Here is a 17,841-nt window from a genome sequence, read left to right on the forward strand (position 1 = left end):
TGCTAACTCTCCCCCTCTACCTGCCCTAGCCCTCCCCCCCTAGTGCCTAAACCTAAACTCCCCCTTCCTGCACCCTAGACCTAACTTTCCCCCCTTAGGGGTCAGGATTCCGGCGGTCAGGATTCCGGTACTTACCTTCAGGATTCCGGCGGTCAGGATGCCTGCGCCGGGATTCTGACAGGTGTCGGGATTCCGGCGCCGGCATTCTGACCACCAGAATCCCCTCCGTTTGTATTTTAATCGCCTCCCGGTTGGCCGTACACACTACACGATATATATTGTGCGACTGCATGATATATAGTTCAGTGGCAACATCCAGGAGCATGGTGTTTTTCAAGATATCTTCTGATTGGCCTGCACTGCAGGCAGATCAGAAGATGCGATGAATGACCAGCAGGAGCGTGCAATAGTCGTTACACACTAGAAGATGTGCCCTATGTGTTGGCTTGATACGCCATATCGTCTAGTGTATATCCAGCATTACACTTTTGCACTCTGGGAAGCCGACCAGGTATAGTTACTGGGCCAGAATAACCAGCTAATGCCACGATAGATAGATAATGATACATTATCATTTAAATTTGCAATCATATGGCCTCATAACCTATAGGGTTGATGCCTGTGGTTTAGTGTGATCCTATGCCATACATATGGCAGCCCCTAAATTGCATATTCTAATATGAACTTTTTTGGGTCTGCAAGCTAACATACACAATATGGGGGTGGATTTGGAGCAATTTATGGTGCCATTGCCTGCATTACAGTGTTTGCCTATAATTGGACGCCCTAGAGTTTCTTAAATAGCAAGATTAGTACTATAATGCCAACATAAAACCCCAAAATGTCACAATATAGCACATCAATATCGCTACAATACCTGTCCAATAACTATGATGTGGCCCATCACTCTCAGTCACAAACATTGGCTGCTATAGAAAGTATTGGTATAATGGATTAAGCAGTCCTGGACAACATGTGGCTCTGTGGGAACACGTGGGAAACTACAAGCCCCAACAATGATCTGCCAACATAAAACTGCAGCTCCCAATGAACTCCAACATGTAGCTTTAGGCTGTAACAGCCTTCTTCATGTACCAGCTCAGGCCTATCACATTGCTAGTTGTTTTCTCCCTGTGAGATGGCATTGCTGTGTGATGGGCTTCACTTAGTTTGCCGATGTGTCAAGTTCTCAAACTAAAGACTCCATTCAAAATGAAGTGAGTTTGTTTCATACACCACACAAATGTGCGCACTCGAGAAATGAGAGATACAATTAGAAATGCCAATTTGCGGGACACGTGGCGAGGGTGTGCAACTTTTCTACAAAATGTGTCCTGGGAGAAGTACATTAAAAAGTGTGATAACCATCCTGGACTCCAAAAAAGTGACAAATGAGGAGCAGGACCATCTATAATGTGTCCTTTACAAACTATAAGACACAAGGGACCCAGTTTTGAAAAATGTATGTTGACCCGTGAGTCGGGGTTTAAGAACATGGTACAAGGTAAGTGTGTGTATACTTGAGTATATATATATGCATGTGATATATGTGTGTGTGTGTGTGTGTGTGTGTGTGTGTGTGTGTGTGTGTGTGTGTAAACCCCCCTGTAGAAATCCTGCGTTTGCCCCTGGGCATGTCTGGGAACGCTACTGCTTCCCAATCAGAACTCCAATGCTTCAGATGCCATGTTTTTGGATTTGTGGACAGTAGATAGAATAGACCCTAGGCTACCCCAAATGCTGATGGTGCACCGATATTGGATTGTTTACAATCTCCATTACAAATGCACAGACCATAGAGCCAGACAGTGGGCATCTCTCCGTTTGTGCATTCTTTTGCACTGTGGAGCACAAAAGGAAGGCTAAGATTAGCATTTGCATATTCCTGCTACCGCTATCGTGGGAGCGACCCCGATTGCGGTTGCATCACCAATAATCTCTGAATTAAACCCTCTGTTTGACATTTTTACCTTAAAATAAAGATTTCTCCAACTTTTTCACCTGCTCAGGGGGGTGCTCACATAAAAAAACACATTTCCTCTGTAAAATAAATGCGAGTTTGGTATTGGATTGCAAATGTAATTCGAAGTGGGAGTTTGATGTGAGAATGGCACACAGAAACCAACTTGCACCTAAGTGAATTGACTCCTAAGTGTCACATGGTGGGACTGTTTTGTTTATTTAATTTGTTAGATATTATACTGTATCAAGTTGTTTTGGTGTCATGGACAGATGTGTTCACAGAGAAAGTTGTTTCCTATTCCACCACTCCCTTCTAATTGAATGCTGCAATTAGAGGCCTGCCAAGGTAAGCCAACTGTCTCCCTGGAACAGCTTTGACATAATGGATGTAGAAGACAAAAAAATTATCCAAATGTTGTGACCCACCACCTGTGATCTGGACCCTGCCTCAACCAAGCTTCTCACAGGGTGTATGGTGCACCGATATTGGCCCTGTAATTGCAAAAATAGTTCAATGCTCTTTGCCCATAGACATTTTTCCTGAACCACTAAAGGAAGCAATTGTTAGACCACTTCTTAAAAAACCTAATTTAGACCCCGACTGCATGACTAACTACAGACAGGTATCAAACCTTCCTTTTCTAGGAAAGGTCATTGAGAAAGTGGTGACAACACAACTGGAAACCCGCCTGTGTGCCAATGATATTTATGATCCATTCCAGTCAGTATTCAGGAGAAGACGTAGCACTAACACAGCCCTGGTATGTGTGCTTAATGACATTCTGATGGCAGAAGGCAGAGGTGATTGTTCAATCTTAATCCTTCTAGATCTCTCTGCAGCATTTGATACCGTGGACCATGGGATTCTAATGGAGCACCTGAAAAATTTCTTTGGACTAGATGGTACAGTCCTTAGCTGGTTTGTCACCAGTGCCACATCCATGCAGTGTCCCACAGGGTTCTATACTATCTCCCATGCGTTTTGCAGTATACATGCTACCACTGGATGAAATAATCAGACGTCATGGCCTGGTCTACCACTGCTATGCACAACTGTACCTGTCCTTTGCTCCAGGTACTGAAAACCCAATAGCAACCCTAAATGGCTGCCTAGCTGAGCTCCAGGAGTGGATTAGTGCCAGTTGGCTGCAACTGAACCCTGATAAAACAGAGGTCCCTAAGATAGGTCACAGGACAAGACTGCAGCACAGCCAACCAACAGGACTAATGGCCCCCATACTGTCACGACCAGGGTTTTTTAGCATTGCGGTCAGCGGGTGATACCTGTGAGGACGCTATGGCAAGGGGCGTCTGGCGGTGGTGCTGGTGTCTGGCGGGGAGCATTGGCTGTGCATGGTTCTGTGCGGGCATGTTGTCATTCTGGGCTGGTTAGGCCTGGCGGTGTTTCCGTTCCGCTCCGGCATGGGCGCTGCCATCTTGCCTCTGGCCATGTGACATAGTCGTCCTATCCTGGTGTGTCACGTGCTCTCTCTCTGGCCTGTCACGGCAGAGCACTGGGTATTTAAGGGAGTTCAGAGCTCCCTTTCATTGCCAGTGCAACATGCTTCTCAGCGGAAGCTGGGAGAGAGTTCCTGTGCTCATACACCAGTCGCTGGAATTCCTGTCTAGCTTGCTTCACCTTGCCTACTCCAACTCCGCTGGATTCCCCTGCCTCCTCCAATTGCCTCTCCCTTGCCTGAGTACCTGAGTCTCCTGTACCCTGCACCTTGCCTCCACTTGCATTCCACTGGATCTTTTCTTCTTCAGCCTGCACTTCACTTCAGCCTCACAAACCTGGAATACAGGACTGTCTCCTGTCTGTCACTACCTGGACTTTTTCCCATTGCCTCACTACAGTTCCAAATGCACCTTATTACTACCCCAACTTTTATGTTGCCATTTCCATGTCTACTAAACCACTCATTAAAAGTTCCACGTTCTCTTTTAAACCTGCTTCAGTGTCAGAAACCCCCCCTGACGGATCAAATTTTTTTTAGAGACAGAGAAAGCACTGTCTGCGGGCGTGACTGAGCTGTAGAGAGCTCTAATTGCCAGAGCTCTCTACAAAGGATGCATGTGCAGCCGCAGCAGGCCGGTGGCGCTGCTGTGTGTCACAATCCCTGCTGCGCTATGATTGGCTGGGCTTGAGGGTACGGTGGCAGTAGGCTATGATTGGCTGGCGTCTCAGTTCGGTGGCAGTAGGGGGTGGAGCAGCCATCTGTCTCCCGGTCATCACAGCTCCCGCCTCCCGCTGTTTCCCGTCATGCTGTGTGGATGCTCCCGGGCTGTGAAGGGCCATCACGGTCGTCCTGGTGCAGGTGCTCCGGCGGACCTGGCTCAGCTCCAAGTCCTACGTATTCAGCTGGGAGGGAGCTGCTTCGCATGCCGAGCAGCAGCAGCTCCGCTCACATGGGCTCCAGTGGTGACCCTCCTCCTTCTTCCTCCTCAGCCCTGGGTAAGTATACTTATGTATGTATGTATGTATAAGTATGCTTGTGTGTGTGTGTGTATATATGCTGTATGTATGCATGCTGTGTGTAAGTATGCTTAGAAGGTGTGTGTGTGTGTGTGTGTGTGTGTATATATATATATATATATATATATATATATATATATATATATATATACACACACACACACACACACACATACATACACACACACACACGTCCATAGATATTGGGACATTGACAGAATTTTCAGATTTTGGCCTCTATTCACCACCACAATGGTTTTGAAATGAAACAAACAAGATGTGCTTTAACTGCAGACTTTCAGATTTAATTTGAGGGTAATTACATGCAAATCGGGTGAACGGTGTAGGAATTACAACAGTTTCAATATGTGCCTCCCACTTTTTAAGGGGCCAAAAGTAATGGGACTATGAACTCAAAAGCTATTTCATGGACAGGTGTGGGCTATTCCCTCGTTATTTCATTATCAATTAAACAGGTAAAAGGTCTGGAGTTGATTCTAGGTGTGACATTTGCATTTGGAATCAGTTGCTGTCAACTCTCAATATGAGATCCAAAGAGCTGTCACTATCAGTGAAGCAAGCCATCATTAGGCTGAAAAATCAAAACAAACCCATCAGAGAGATAGCAAAAACATTAGGTGTGGCCAAATCAACTGTTTGGAACATTCTTAAAAAGAAAGAACGCACCGGAGAGCTCAGCAACACCAAAAGACCTGGAAGGCAACGGAAAACAACTGTGGTGGATGACAGAAGAATTATTTCCCTGGTGAAGAAAAACCCCTTCACAACAGTTGGCCAAGTCAAGAACACTCTCCAGGAGGTAGGTGTATATGTGTCAAAGTCAACAATCAAGAGAAGACTTCACAAGAGTGAATATAGAGGGTTCACCACAAGATGTAAACCATTGGTGAGCCACAAAAACAGGAAGACCAGATTAGAGTTTGCCAAACAACAACTAAAAAAACCATTACAGTTCTGGAACAACATCCTATGGACAGATGAGACAAAGATCAACTTGTTCCAGAGTGATGGGAAGAGAAGAGTATGGAGAAGGAAAGGAACTGCTCATGATCCAAAACATACCACCTCATCAGTGAAGCATGGTGGTGGTAGTATCATGGCGTGAGCATGTATGGCTGCCAATGGAACTGGTTCCCTTGTATTTATTGATGATGTGACTGCTGACAAAAGCAGCAGAATGAATTCTGAAGTGTTTTGGGCAATATTATATGCTCATATTTAGTCAAATGCTTCAGAACTCATTGGATTGCGCTTCACAGTGCAGATGGACAATGACCCGAAGCATACTGCAAAAGCAACCAAAGCGTTTTTTAAGGCTAAAAAGTGGAATGTTATGCAATGGCCAAGTCAATCCCCTCACCTGAATCCGATTGAGCATGCATTTCACTTGATGAAGACAAAACTGAAGGGAAAATGCCCCAAGAACAAGTAGGAACTGAAGACATTTGCAGTAGAGGCCTGGCAGAGCATCACCAGGGATGAAACCAAGCGTATGGTGATGTCTATGCGTTCCAGACTTCAGGCTGTAATTGCCTGCAAAGGATTTGCAACAAAGTATTAAAAAGTGAAAGTTAGATTTAGGATTGTTTAGTTTGTCCCATTACTTTTGGCCCCTTAAAAAGTGGGGGGTACATATAGAAACTGTTGTAATTCCTACACCGTTTACCTGATTTGGATGTAATTACTCTCAAATTAAATCTGAAAGTCTGCAGTTAAAGCACATCTTGTCAGTTTCATTTCAAAGCCATTGTGGTGTTGAATAGAGGCCAAAATATGAAAATTCTGTCAACGTCCCAATATTTATGCACATGACTGTATCTATATATATATATATATATACACACATATACACACACACATACATACATATGTGTGTGGAAACCCCCCCTTAGAAATCCTGCGTTTGCCATGGAGATTGATCGTTACGATCATATGGTAAGATGCATAGAAGCGTGTCACATCGTAAACGATCGGTTGAGATCTCTCTGCAAAACCATTTGATCTGTGATCCAACTAGACGATGGCGGGGACGCGCATTGGGGTCGCAGAAGACTCAAAATACATCTATTTTCAAACAATTGGTCTGTCCAACCTGTACAAACTGCCAAAATCGTGTTAAAAATCGTCCCGTGTATGGGCACCTTTACGCTTGGGGGTTCAGAACTACAAAACACTAAACATGTGCAGAATCTTGGTGTTGTCCTGGATAGTGGCTTGACAATTAAACATCAGGTATCAGCCACAATCAAATCCTCATTCTTTCATCTGAGGAACATAGCCAGAATCCAGCACTTAATTCCCTCAGAAGATCTGCCTAAAGTCATACATGCATTTATATCATCACGCCTAGACTACTGCTATGCCCTCTACCTTGGTCTCCCAGAAAAGAATTGCACCGCTTGCAGATGGTACAAAATGCAGCTGCCAGGCTATTAACCAACCAGCCTCATTCCAGTCACATAACACCCACTCTACTGCCTTCACTGGCTGCCTGTCAGATGGCAAATTGTTTTCAAGATTGGCTTACTAACTTTCAAAGCCCTACATGACCAGGGCCCAAGGTACTTGAAGCAGCTTCTGATCCCTTACTGTCCCACTCGATTACTGCAATCCATTGATGGAGGACTATTAACAGTACCTAGAATCTCCCGGAATTCATCTGGGGGTCGAGCTTTCAGCTTTGTGGTTCCGACTCTATGGAACTCGCTTCCCCGCACAGTTCGAGAGGCCTCCATTCTAGAATCCTTCAGAAATAGACTCAAGACTCACCTATTCACCCAAGCATTTCACCCTTGTTAAGATTGTTTTGTATTTTGTGCTGTACAGGCAAACGTAAAGCACTTTGAGTCATTTAGGAGAAAAGTGTAATATAAATAACATTATTATTATTATTATTATTATTATTATTATTATTATTAGAGGGAAAATGTCCATTGCTAATGACAATGTACAACACCTATTTTTTTTTTATCTGCCCATTATTTAGTTTCAAGCAGAAGCCTGTCTCACTTTACTGTAACATTCTATAGGGTTGATTCAATTGTGGCAATGCCCACAATCTAGTGCGTGCATATGCCGTACTTACGTTAGCCGTATCATGCATGGGAAGTAATTAGGGGGGTTAGGTTTAGGGTGCAGGGAGGGGGGGTTAGGTTTAGGCACTAGGGTGGGAGGTTACGGTTAGACACCACTAACGCAGGGGAGGGTTAGGATACTCTGGTTATGTTATAGTCAGGCGTTAAAAGGGGTTAAAATGGGACGGAACAGGGTGGAACTGCGTTCTGTCACTTCTATTTGGAGACGGAACCAGTTCCGCCTCCTCCGACCCACCTTAGCCCGGCTCCCTCCCCATAGCGCAGCCGTAGGCTGGAGCTCACACCTGAGTTCCGGCTTCCGGCTCCCACAGTGCACTAAGGGACGTCTCTCCCATAGTTCCAAGAAGCGGCCAGCCGGACGGATGCGGACGTGGGAGCAGGGCTTAAGGTAAGTATTGTTTTTTTGTGTAAGCAGCTTCCATATTGGGGGCATAACTACTGGGGGCATTTACTTTGGGGCACTACTACTGGGGGCATTTACTCAGGGGCATTACTACTGGGGGCATTTACTCGGGGGCACTACTACTGGGGGCATTACTATTGGTACTACTACAGGGGGCATTACTTCTACAGGGGGCATTACTACAGGGGGAACCACTCCTGGGGGCACTGTATAAGGGACACCACTACTGGGGTCACTGAATAAGGGACAATTCCACTGTGGGCACTGCATAAAGGGCACTACAATTACTGGGGGCACTGCATAAGGTGCATTACCACTGTGGGCAATGCATAAGGGGCACTACCACTACTGGGGGCATTGCATAAGGGGCATTACCATCATGGGAACTGCATAAGGGGCATCACTACTGGGGTCACACAATAAGGGGCACTATCACTACTGTGGGCACTGAATAAGGGGCACCACTACTGGGGGCACTGAATAAGGGGCACCACTACTGGGGGCACTGATTCAGGGACAATACCTCTGTGGGCACTGCATAAAGGGCACTACAACTACTGGGGGCACTGCATAAGGTGCATTACCACTGTGGGCAATGCATAAGGGGTACTACCACTACTGGAGGAACTGCATAAGTGGCACCAATACTGGGGGCACTGCATAAGGAGCATCACTACTGGGGTCACTGCATAAGGGGCACTACCACTACTGTGGGCACTGAATAAGGGACATTACCACTACTGGGCGCACTGCATAAGGGGCATTACCACTGTGGGCACTGCATAAGGGGCACTACCACTACTGGGGGAACTGCATAAGGGGCACCAATCCTGGGGACACTGCATAAGGGGCACCAATACTGGGGCCACTACCACTACTGGGGGAACTGCATAAAGGGCACCACTACTGGGGGCACTGCATAAGGGGCACTACCACTACTAGGGGAACTGCATAAGAGGCAATATCACTACTATGGGCACTGGGCACTACCACTACTGTGAGCATTGCATAAGGGGCACTAGTGCTGTGGGTATGTGTAAGGGGCACTGCTACTGTGGGCATGTGTATTAGGGGCACTACTACTGTGGGCATTGTGTAAAAGGGGCACTGCTGTGTGTCATACATGAATAAGGGACACTACTATGTGGTGTAATGTGAAACGGGTGAATCAAGATTGTGCTACTGTGTGTCATAATTTGAATTGGAAATACTATTGTGTGACCATGCCCCTTTTAAAAAGACCACACCGCTGTTTCCTACACGCACCGTCCCTTTTTAAAAAATGCCAAGGGGGGGAGGGTGAGTTCCACCACTTTGCTAGGACCACTTTAAGCACTGGTTATAGTGAAGATACTAAAAGCTTTGGTGTTGACACAATACAGATCCCAGATGTCTGGGTGTTATACAAGGCAGATCCCAATAGTTTGCTTACCAACACTGTTTTCCCCTATTGAGCTCTTGAGAGTAAGTACCCATAAAATATAATAATCAAGAGATTGCTCACAGTATTCTGGTACATTGCCCTGGCCATTCACCAATCAAATTACTGGATATCCACTAGATATCTTCCATCTTTCTGATTGGTGGTCATAACTTCCATTAACCAGAGATATCCACTCCATGGTCCTAGAACTATGATTGGTAAATGACAGCATTATCTCCCATCCAGATTGCTGAAAACCATCTAGTGGTTATCTAGCCCCCAAATTAGTGAAGTTTCTGCATCATATGTGCCTACTCTTCCAGTACATCTGGGCGGTTTCCCACATTGTTAGGGATTCCCAGGGACTCCCGGATGTACAGGACACCTTCCCGCAATTTGAGAAAAGCGCATTAGTGAGCTCCTCCTCCGCAGTGAGTTAGATCCTACACTCACTAGCGTGGCTTATACGGTGAGAATAAATCATTAACCTCGGTGCTAATAAACTGCACTATACTGGTAATCCAACACTCATGTGTAATTAATTTAATTGTTAACCAGCTGCAGATCCTATTGTTGGGGCCTGTGAACACCCATAAAAATACTGTAAGAAATAGGAAGAGAACTGCGCTAATAATAATCTGATTATCTGTGAGGTAGCAGAAAATGAAATAGAAAGTCAGCTAGAGATAATCATGATTATCAAGAAGGACAAATTAGAAATTATACAGTACCCACCCAGGGGGCAGATAACAGAGATTACACTAACGAAAGACACCCTAATCATAACACTAAATACCCCAAGACATTTACCAGAGATAATCCAGGTAACACATGAGAAAACAAATACAACAATCGTTTTAGGTCACCGAGGTTTTTTTGATAACAACCATTATAGTAAAAAAACTCCTTTCCAACAGCAAAATAGTGAAAGATTCTCCCAACAAACAATTCAGACGCAGACACACATCCGAGAATGATTTTTTAGACATAAATCCACAAATAAGGAAATTTATACATCCAAATCCATATGCGCCAATACAGAACACCCCCAAAAGACTCAGAGAACAAGAGGGACCAGAGGCTGGAGAAAATTTTGCAAGAAAACCCCGCCTCACGTAGAACAAAGGGGTATTTTCAATCCTTCTGGGAAAACCCTTAGTGAATCACAAATTAGACTATTTTACAAAGGTTTGAATTATGCCCCCAGCAAGGACCCTAATCTGTTTGAATTTTTTGTAGATTTAAACCAATTTGTTAGGACCCTGTGTCGCAAAAGGTATTTTTCCTCCAAAGCAATTAAGCATGATGAAGGAGATTCCTCTCCGATACTGTTGGATATGTCTGATGAACATATTATTGAAATTCTGGAAGAACTTAGGGAGGAAACCAATATACAAGATTCAACGATAGATCCGAGTGTACAAATCTTTGATATCAATAGACATAGTTCTAGTGAGCCAAAAGATTTAAGAAAAAAATCAAACTTCTTCCAACAGAATCATAAATCTAGTACTATACTATTCTTCTACAAGAAAACAATGCATGATTTTGAAAAGATTTGTTCTAAAAAAAAAAGTGGTACAATTTAGCAAAAGCAGAGAGGATCACACTAGAAGAGTTGGAAAAAGATCTTTCACTAGTTATACGCAATAAAGGAGGGGGTGTGGTTATGATGACAAGAGAGTATTATCTTCAGGAGGCATCAAACCAACTTAGTGACCTCCCATTTTATTAGGTATTATCTGGCGATCCCACTAGTACTTTTCAAACACATTTTAAAAATATGCTTATTGAGGCCCTTCGAGAAGATATCATAGCCAAAGAGGAATTTTCTTTTATATTTTTTGATTTTATCACATCCCTAAAATACACAAATCACTCATAGCACCTCCCGGGAGACCCATTATTTCTGGTATAGGGTCCCTTACTTTTAATTTATCACAGTTTATAGATTTTTATTTACAGAAATATGTTTTAATCTTGAAATCACATGTCTGTGAGACTATGCACATACTTAATATTGTTAAGGATATAGAATGGAAACAAAATTATAATTTTTTTACATTAGATGTACAAGCCTTGTAAACACATATTCCTCACAAAAGAAGTGTACAGGCAGTTTCTTATTTTCTAGATAAAGAAAACGATACATCTCAGGGTTTCAAACAATTTATTCTGGGTTCTATCACATTTATTTTGACACACAATTACTTCACATTTGAATAAGTCTTCTATCTACAGGTGGTGGGAATGGCCATGGGCACCAGACTTGCTCAGAGTTTCGCCAACCTTTACATGGGCTGGTTTGAAAACCAGTTCATTTGGGGCGGTCCATTCGGAGAGAGTCTGGTGTTCTATGGTCATTATATAGATGATCTTATTATTATTTGGGAAGGTGATCAACACTCTGCACAGAAATTTGTTTTTGTTTTTGAACTGTAATGATTGGAATATTAAGTTTTCTCTCACTTTTGAACACAACTCTGAACTTTTTGGATCTTACTAACTTCTCGGAGGGCACTAAGATATCACCAAAAAATTATAAAAAGACTGTAGACACTAAAAACTTTTTACACTATTCAAGTGGACATCACAAACCATGGATTAGAAATATTCCCCAAAGTCAATTTAATAGAATCAGGCGTAATTGTTCTTCTATTGAAGGTTTTGAAGCACAAGCAAGAATGAAGATTTCATTATTAGGGGCTATCCCACTTCTATTCTAGACACTGCCTACAACAATAGTCTCAATAGAGAGAGAGCAGAATTACTAGTTCCAAAAAAAGGATAAATACAAATGAACAGCTTAGGGAGTCGAATATCTGCTTTGAGTCTAAATATAATAATAAATCCTCTCAAATTAGAAGTATTCTGAACTCGAATTTCAATATATTAAAACAAGACCATATATTAAATAATGTCTTGAAAACTAAACCCAAGATAGTGTTTAGAAAGAATAACCTTAGGACACACTTGGCCCCAAGTGGCCTTAGGAAAATCTTAAAACCTACTTTGGGAGAATCATTAAATTGGTTGAAAAATAATAACATACTTAAAGGATGTGACAAATGTGGTAAAAGCAGGTGTATCACCTGCACCTATATATCTAATAGGGTAGGAATAGTGATATCAACTTTTAATCAAGAAAGATTTACAATAACTGACCACCAATTGTGATACCAAGTACTGTATCTACGTACTTCAGTGTCCTTGTGTTCTGCACTACGTGGGTAGGATGACACGTACACAAAAAACAAGATTTAGGGAACATCGGCTTAATATTATCAAGAGGTTTCAACAGCACAGTGTATCTCGTCATTTCAGTACTGTGCATAATGGTAATCCATAGGGACTTTCCATCATTGGTGTTAGATTAATTAAGAAAACAACTAGGGGAGGAGATAGGTATAGGTTATTATGTTCCCAAGAAGCGTTCTGATTGTTTGTCTACACACCTTATATCCAGATGGTTTAAATGAGAACATTGATTTTGAATCTTTTTCATAGGGTACATACAGACCTTCCTCTGGTGTAACAGGTGTAATGGGTTCTGGAAGATTGTAGATAATAGATAGGCCAACAGAGTGTTTCTGTAATGTGTTTTAGGTACTTTCGATTAGGCATATTAGGATCATATAATTCCAATGTGGGTGTTTTGGGGAAATATATACAAATATTTTTTTGGAGGGATTTTGGGGTGCCATGTGAGTCAGTGACATCAGCTTGGGGACTTGTCCCCAATTAATTTATACCCAGCAAGAATAACTATCATTGGGTAAGAACAATTAACTTACATGGATGGAATTATTAGTTCTCTAGATTTATCTATAGATTATCCATACAATATTGCAGCAATCACTTTAGTTAACCGTGTAGTCAGTATGAAGTTCAATATGATCATGAATGTGAAATATCCAGCTATATGAAGTTATTGTGAACAGCACATATACAAAATCATATGTCAATGGAATATTGTAAGTGAAAAGTCACTTGGACTTTGCATATGCTTATTACTATTTTTTTACATAAAATAAACTTTGTTTTTTTTATATTATAAAAGTAAAAAGACATTGTCAATTATTCATATTATTAACCATGACAACTGGATACTTTTTGGTTAAAATATTATCGAGTAGTGCTTTAGGGGAAATAGCCAATGAGTTAAGAATGGAGAAACAGAGGTTCGATCCTCGAGTCTCAATAAAAATATTTATAAATGTTAATTATTATTTTATTAGTTATTCCTGTCTAATACTTGAAGACATTATGCTCTCTTCCCTGCCCAAGGTATGATATATATGTTTTTTTTTGTCATACATATACACAAGGTATTATTTGGGTATAGAGACTCAGTGTATATGAATGAACCAAGTTATAAATTAAGAACAAACCAAATAAACAATAGTAGTATTTAAACCATAGGGTACGATTGATGAATTTTTCTTAGAAAGAGAAGTAACCACAATGATAAGAAACCCCTGTGGCATAATGGTAATGATTAGTAAATAGAGAGCGGTAGGTCAGAGGTTCGAATCTGGAATAGAACTATATATCAGAATGTTGAAATGTATTTAATTATCTGATAATCTGATCAATAAAGTCAAACAGTCATGTGCTCCAGTTATATTTATTTATTTTAATGTATGTATATAAATAAATATTTTTAATAGTTGAGATATTCAGTATGAGAATTGTATTTATCAGTATTTAGTCACAATTTAATGCTTAACTGCATAATATATAAATCGAACTTGTGGATCACAAGATATATGGGAGAAATGTTAATGCCAAAATGAAACAAATAACAACGACACAACTCCAGGTAATGCACACCTGAGCTTGCTAACAATTACCAGCAGCTGTTATATAGCACCACTCAAGTGGTCTGATTGTAAGTACAATCAGTTTGAGCAACTGTCACTCTTTGAAAAAGCCCCAGCTAAAGAGGCAAAATTAGTTAGAGGACCCCTTGATTGACAGCACCCTTATTGTGCGACAAGCAGTGGCATCACTTACCTTACTTGTGCCCGGTGCAGTGGTCGGTCCCGGGATCCATGGGCCTGATTCAGAGCCGCTCGTAAGCGGCCGCTCGTTCGTTCCGAGCGATGTTTGCACAACTGCGCATGCGTACGGATCGTAATACGCATGCGCGAACCAGTCAGTGCGGCCGAAAATCGTTTGTTCGCTAAATAGCGAATGCCTGCTATTTTGAGTGACAGGAGGAGGCGTATGTGGGTGGTAACAGGGGAAGGTGCTTGAAAACGGGGAGTGGAGATCCGAACGCAGGCGTGCTTAAAGGTCAAAACGGGCGTTTTATGGGTGTGCATAATTAATACAGCAGCGTCATTGACCACGTCACTGGGTTATTTTATAGTCAGAACTGCTCGCAAGATTGCGGTAGGAAAAACCAACCACAAGAATAGCGAGCAGTTCATACGCTGGTCGATGTACTCGATTAATCTAATAAATAGCGGACATGACGTAGGATGCGAGTGGCCAGGGGGCGTAGTTTTCCAAAAAACGACGTTTTGTTCGCTCGTTCAGACCTAGAGGCGTGAACAGACCGCAAAGAGCGAACAGTTCATTTGAATAGCCACCCCTTTTTTCTGAACGAGCGAGCGCTGGAGGTGCGCGTGCGGAAGGGGGCGTGGCTTCATCCCGCGAAGCCATGCCCACTCATGGACGTACTCTTGGGGGCGTGGCCGCATGTCACGCCCCCCCGTCCTCGCCATTCAATGGGCAGGGGAGAGACTAGGCTGCCCAGTAGCTGCTGTGCTGCTCCGCTGAGTAATCCCGGGTCAGCGCAGCAGCAACTGCTGGACAGCCAACAGGTCCTGCCTCTCACTGCAGTGTGGCTGGCTGCTCGGTGACACCATGCAAGGGGGTGACACCAAAATAGCAGAGTAGCTCTGCTATTTTTGTGTCACCCCTTTGGATGGTGTCACCCGGTGCGGCCCGCACCCCCTGCACCTGCCTTGTGACGCCAAGTGACCTTGGAGATTCTCACTAGTACCAAGTGGACTGGACATCTTGCAGTCAAATTACAAGGTGGACTTTGCAAACTGCACATAAGCACAGGACACAGATAGACTGCTGGTGCAGCGTGGCCCAGCTCTGGCTGCCGCTGAAAGACATATCGGAGACTAAGTCCCGTATTCAATTTGAGGCGGAAAGCCATTTCCGCGTGTTTTTGGCGAAAACTATTCGCCGATAGCGTCGTTTTCGCCTGTTTTATATTTACTCCGTATTCAATTTGGAAGACTTTCTGCCTAGGCGGAAAGTCAATGCAATGTAATAGGCAGAAAAGTTTCGCCTATGAATAGGAGGCAGAAAAAAGTGCAGAATTGGGGTTTTGGGGTGCAAAGTTGCGGGAACCCCCGTGCAGCCTTCAGACAGTCCCCCAAAGGTAAACTTTGTAAAAAAAAAAACACTTAAGAACACCCAAAAAAATTACTTTGAATTTGGGGGCGAAAGTTAAAAACTAGCGAACTTGACTCTGGGGGGGTCCCCAAGTATGCCCCAAGTGTTTTTTTGATTGCAAGTGCTTGCGGAAGATGGATTTTTCACGATTTTTTCAACTTCACTTTAGCAACTTTTTTTTTTTATAATTCTTTATTTAAATGGTCATTCAGAATACAATTTAGCACAAAAAATAATAAAAGAAGGGTCACAAAAACCCAATACAGACCATATTTTTAAACATTAATAAATAGAGAAACTATTCAAAAATATTTGGTAGAAAAGGGGGGTGGGGTAAACAGAAGGCAAGAGGGAGGGAAATAGGGGGGAAGGGGGAACATAACCTATCATCTAGAGAATCAGTACATATCAAACATCTTCTGGATGGTAAACCTCAATCGTTGCCCATGGGTCCATGCATCAAGTGTGCGAAAGGCGAAGGGGGACTGCGCTCAGCAAGCAGCCAGGGAGGCCAAACTTGAGAAAAAAACATGTCCTTGATCATGGAGGTAATAAGTTATCTCCTCCCATGGTCGCAACATGCCAGATCTGACTTCTAAGTGTAGAGAGAAGTGGTGGGGAGGTCTTTTTCCAGTTTAGAGCGATAAGAGATTTTGCCGCTGCTAAAATATGTGCAGCCAATTTTTTTGAAAATTTGCCAATATTTGGGGGTGGGTAGCACAATAAAAATATCCAAGGATCTTTTGAGATCGGAGCTTCCAGAAGGGAATTTAGTAGGCTATGAACCGTGTCCCAGAAGGGGACAATGATTTGGCAGGTCCACCAGATATGGATCATAGTACCCCTGCAGCCACAGCCCTGCCAACAATCATGTGAAGAAGATGGGAACATTTTATGAAGTCTTTCAGGAGTATAGTACCACCTATAATACATTTTATATGCATTCTCTTTAAGTTTGGTTGCAATGGAACTTTTGGCTATCCCCAGTCTCATGTCGTCCCAGGCCTCGGCACCTGGGGGAGAACCAAGATCTCGTTACCAAGCAATTTTGTGAGGTCTAAGAGAGGGAAGGGTAGCATCTAAAAGAAAAGCATAAATCTGGGAGGTTAGACCTTTAGATAAGGGGTAATGTATTTTCAAAAGGAGTAAGGGCACAGATAGTGGAGGTAAAAATTGTAAGAAGTGGCGGATTTGAAAAAATTCGAAAGGATTAAGCATCTGGAATGGGATTTTTTGTAATAAAGTTGGCAGGGATAACCATTGACCTTGGTCAGAAAAGTCAGTGGGGAGTCCTGCATTAATCCACTTATGGAACCTCAAAGTAGAGGAACCAGGAGAGAGCAAGGGGTTATACCAGATAGGAGTTAGAGGGGATACCGGGGAAGTAAGATTAATTTTATGTGAATTGAGATCCCATAGTTTGAGGTCAAATTTGATAGTAGGGAGTAATTTGGATGCGGAAAGTTGGTGCGTGGGTGGTATGCCCCATAAAGAAGTTAAATCTGGGAGAGTAACATAGGCAGATTCAATGTCCAACCATGAAGTAGAACCTGGGGGAGAGTATGAAAAAAAAATATTGGAGAAGTGGGAGGCAAGATAATAAAGTTTAACATTAGGGAGACCTCTCCCACCTTTTACAACCGACCTTTCTAAAACATTACCCGCAATTCTCGGGGGTCTGTGATTCCAAATAGAACGAACCAGGGCCTTTTGAATATTACTTAGAAAAACAGCGGGGACAGTTACGGGGAGAGTCTGAAAAAGGTAAAGCCATTTTGCTATAATATTTATTTTAACAGCTATGATCCTACCCAGCCACGAGAAAATAAGACGATTCCAGGAATTTAAGTTGGCCTGCATTTTAGATAGGAGAGGTGAAAAATTGTCACGAAATAGAGAGTCATAGTGGGAAGTTAAGTGAATCCCCAAGTACTTGATCTTTTTGTGTTGCCACTTAAAATTTAAATTAGTTTGAAGGTTTTCAGCATCTCGCGGGGAAACATGGAGAAGCATGGCCTCTGATTTGGAGTAAATTAATTTT

The 17,841-nt window shown here is 42.7% G+C and overlaps 1 protein-coding gene across 1 annotated transcript in view; it reads left to right on the top strand.

Annotated features, from left to right (window-relative positions):
• The window catches only part of TJP2 (tight junction protein 2), a 217,085-nt gene that overhangs the window by 10,319 nt on the left and 188,925 nt on the right, over positions 1-17,841 (top strand). The gene's annotated exons all lie outside the window — the stretch shown is intronic.

Source organism: Taudactylus pleione, unplaced genomic scaffold, assembly GCF_031769625.1.
Source record: "Taudactylus pleione unplaced genomic scaffold, aTauple2 ptg000190l, whole genome shotgun sequence".
NCBI classification, from domain to species: Eukaryota; Metazoa; Chordata; class Amphibia; order Anura; family Myobatrachidae; genus Taudactylus; species Taudactylus pleione.